Genomic DNA, 4601 nt, shown 5'->3' with positions numbered 1-4601 from the left:
TTTTCTTGAAGGTAGTCCAAAAAGTAGAAATGGAAGGAAAACTTCCAAACTCTTTCTATGAAGCCAGCATTACCTTGATTCCAAAACCAGAGATCCCACTAAAAAGGAGAACTATAGACCAATTTCCCTGATGAACACGGATGCAAAAATCCTCAACAAGATATTAGCCAACCAGATCCAACAATACATTAAAAAAATATTCACCACGACCAAGTAGGATTTATATCTGGGATGCAGGGCTAGTTCAATATCCACAAAACAATTAACGTGATCCTCACATCAATAAAAGAAAGGACAAGAACCATATGATCCTCTAAATAGATGCAGAGAAAGCATTTGACAAAATACAGCATCTTTTCTTGACAAAAACCTTCAAGAAAGTAGGGATAGAAGGAGCATACCTCGAGATCATAAAAGCCATATATGAATGACCCAACGCTAATATCACCCTCAATGGGGAAAAACAGAGTTTTCCCCCTAAGGTCAGAAGGGATGTCTACTCTCACCACTGTTATTCAACATAGTATTGGAAGTCTTAGCCTCTGCAATCAGACAAAACAAAGACATAAAAGGCATACAAATCGGCCAGGAGGAAGTCAAATTTTCACTCTTCGCAGATGACATGATACTCTATATGGAAAACCCAAAAGATTCCACCAAAAAAACTGATAGAATTGATTCATGAATTCAGCAAAGTTGCAGGATATAAAATCAATGCACATAAATCAGTTGCATTCCTATACACCAACAACGAAGCAACAGAAAGAGAAATCAAGGAACTGATCCCATTTACAGTTGCGCAAAAAACCGTAAAATACCTAGGAATAAATGTAACCAAAAAGGTGAAAAATGTATACACTAAAAACTATAGAAAGCAAATGAAAGAAATTGAAGAAGACACAAAAAAATGGGAAAAAGATTCCATGCTCTTGGATAGGAAGAACAAATATTGTTAAAATGTCGATACTGCCCAACCCAAAGCCATGTAAATATTCAATGCAATCCCTATCAAAATAACACCAGCATTCTTCACAGAGCTAGAACAAATAATCCTAAAATTTGTATGGAACCAGAAAAGACCCTGAATAGCCAAAGAGATCTTGAAAAAGAAAACCAAAGCAGGAGGCATCACAATCGCAGACTTCAAGGTATACTACAAAGCTGTAATCATCAAGACTGTGTGGTACTGGCACAAGAACAGACACTCAGATCAATGGAACAGAATAGAGAACCCAGAAATGGACCCACAAATGTATGGCCAACTAATCTTTGAGAAAGCAGGAAAGACTATCCAATGGAATAAAGACAATCGCTTCAGCAAGTGGTTCTGGAAAAACTGGACCGTTACATGCAGAAGAATGAACGTGGACCACTTTCTTACACCAGACACAAAAATGAACTCAAAATGGATGAAAGGCCTCAATGTAAGACAGGAAGCCCTCAAATCCTTGAGGAGAAAGCAGGCAAAAACCTCTTTGATCTTGGCTGCAGCAACTTCTTACTCAACATGTCTCCAGAGGCAAGGGAAACAAAAGCAAAAATGAACTACTGGGATCTCATCAAAATACAAAGGTTCTGCACAGCAAAGGAAACAATCAGCAAAACTAACAGGCAACTGACAGAATGGGAGGAAGATATTTGCAAATGATATATCAGATGAAGAGTTAGTATTCAAAATCTATAAAGAACTTCTCAAACTCAACACCCAAAAAACAAGGAATCCAGTGAAGAAATGGGCAAAAGACATGAATAGGCATTTCTCCAAAGAAGACATCTGACCAACCGACACATGAAAAAATGCTCAACATCTCTCATCATCAGCAAAATACAAATCAAAACCACAATGAGATACCATCTTACACCTGTCAGAATGGCTAATATGAACAACTCAGACAACAACAGATGTTGGCGAGGATGTGGAGAAAGAGGATCTCTTTTGCATTGTTGGTCGGAATGCAAGCTGATGCAGCCACTCTGGAAAACAGTATGGAGATTCCTCAAAAAATTAAAAATAGAACTATCCTATGATCCAGCAATTGCACTACTAGGCATTTATCCACGGGATACAGGTGTGCTGTTTCGAAGGGACACATGCACCCCATGTTTGTAGCAGCACTGTTAACAATAGCCAAATTATGGAAAGAGCCTAAATGTCCATCAACTGATGAATAGATAAAGAAATTGTGGTTTATATAGACAAGGGAATACTACGTGGCGATGAGAAAGAATGAAATATGGCCTTTTGTAGCAACGTGGATGGAACTGGAGAGTGTTATGGTAAGTGAAATAAGTCATACAGAGAAAGACAGATACCATATGTTTTCACTCTTATGTGGGTTCTGAGAAACTTAACAGAAGACCATGGGGGATGGGAAAGAAAAAAAAAGTTAGAGAGGGAGGGAGCCAAACCATAAGAGACTCTTAAAAACTGAGAATAAACTGAGGGTTGATGGGGGGTGGGAGGTAGGGGAAAGTGGGTGATGAGCATTGAGGAGGGCACCTGTTGGGATGAGCACTGGGTGTTGTATGGAAACCAATTTGACATTAAATTTCATATTAAAAAAAAAACAATAACCAAAGTATGGAAAGAGCCCAAATGTCCATCGATGGATGAATGGATAAAGAAGATGTGATATATATATATATATATATATATATATATATATATATATATATATATTTCCAATGGAGTATTATTCAGCAATCAAAAAGAATGAAATCTTGCCATTTGCAACTACTTGCATGGAACTGGAGGGTATTACACTAAGTGAAATTAGTCAGTCTGAGAAAGACAAAAATCATATGACTTAACTCATATGAGGACTTTAAGAGACAAAACAGATGAACATAAGGGAAGGGAAATAAAAATAATATAAAAACAGGGAGGGGGACAAAACAGAAAAGACTCATAAATATGGAGAACAAACTGAGGGTGGCTGGAGGGGTTGTGGGAAGGGGATAGGCTAAATGGGTAAGGGACATTAAGGAATCTACTCCTGAAATCATTGTCGCACTATATGCTAATTAATTTGGATGTAAATTTAAAAAAAAAATAAGAGATTAAATTTAACAAAAAAAAAGAAAAGAACAAGGGAGATTAGATGGTGGGCAGGAAAAAGGTCTACTAGATATCCATCACGCCTCCTCTCAACATTCTCAGGTAAGAGAGATCTATTTCTTAAGACTTTAACCCATTTAAAATTTTCCCTTCTTAGCTTCTTTCTTCATTTATAATTTATCAGCTATATAGCTAAGGATTGTTGTAGAAAAGGCATACCCTAAGTAGTATTTATTAATTAGCATAATTAAGTATAAAAAACATCAAACTATTTGGGATAACTCTGTTCTTATGTCCTCTTTTGGAGGTTAATAACTAGTGAAATTAGTAAGGAGTAAGTACCTGTATTACCTGAAACGATTTGATTGTTTTGTACTTCTGTCAGGCCAAATTCACCTCTATTATTTGAAAGATAAAGAAATATTGTTATTTGCCTTATTATGTATCAAGTCCTGTACATGTTACTTTTATAGATGGCGCCTTTCATCATTAGAAATACTTCTCTGGAGACAAAGAAACAGGCTCAGTTTGGTAAAATATTTTCACTCATTTATATAAAGAGTCTTTTCTCAATGTTAGGCCTGTGCCTGGTGTTGGAGATGCAGTGATCCCAAAGACAGAGAGGTAAACAGAGTTAATTAATGCATCCACTGAAGAAATAATTAATTCTTAAAGGAGCCTCCATGCTAACATTGGACTAGCTCAAGGGGAAAATCAAAAGGCTCTGCCTTTATGAAGTGTGTGGCCAAGCAAGAAATACTTTAACACAGTATGCAAAGTGCTATTCCAGAGGTGGGCACAGTTTATATCAGCAGCTCACATATGGAAGCAGAGATGAGAATGGGTAAGGAATGACATTTTAGTGACATCTTAAATGATGAGTAAATGTGTCTCAAGTGATCAAAAGATTCGGAAGTCATTACAACAGCTTACTAATATTTGGTTGACTCTAGTCCTTCAGGTTTATACGGGATGGTATTTCCCTTCTCAGTTGACCTCAGGCCCTGTGGAATGTGAGAGGAAGGGACACTTCTAGGTGAAAGTTGTCAGAGTCAACATGCTGGGACAACATCAAATGCTCCCATGCAATAGGATTGTGGCTTCTCATGGGAATGCAGGACTTCTCAACTTCTGTTCATCAGAATAATAATTGCCTGGGATGTTAGTAATTAGTATTTTTGGCAAATGGTTCTGGGACCAAATAAATACCAAAATCATTGTGTTAAAGAGGTTAAATGTGTAATTTTACCACAGTGTTTCCTGGTACTCACAGTATGCTGGTAAGTCTTGTGAAGTTACAAAAGGAAGCACAAATACGTAGCATTCCTGATATTTGTTTTACCCATGTCACTAAATTCAATATTTTCCAGTCCTCACATTATTTGACTGTCCAAGGACATTTGATACTATTGCCCTCATTTACTAAGGTGTCTTGGTTTATTCATTCATCCAAATGTGTATTAACTATTCCAATAACTATTAGTTGACCATGTAGAATATGCTCGGCTTTGTGCTCATGGCTGAAGATAAAGCATGAGCAAAA

This window comes from Leopardus geoffroyi, chromosome B1 (assembly GCF_018350155.1).
Source record: "Leopardus geoffroyi isolate Oge1 chromosome B1, O.geoffroyi_Oge1_pat1.0, whole genome shotgun sequence".
In the NCBI taxonomy this organism is placed as follows: domain Eukaryota; kingdom Metazoa; phylum Chordata; class Mammalia; order Carnivora; family Felidae; genus Leopardus; species Leopardus geoffroyi.
The sequence above is the reverse complement of the archived record's forward strand: the minus strand, read 5'-3'. Positions refer to the sequence as shown.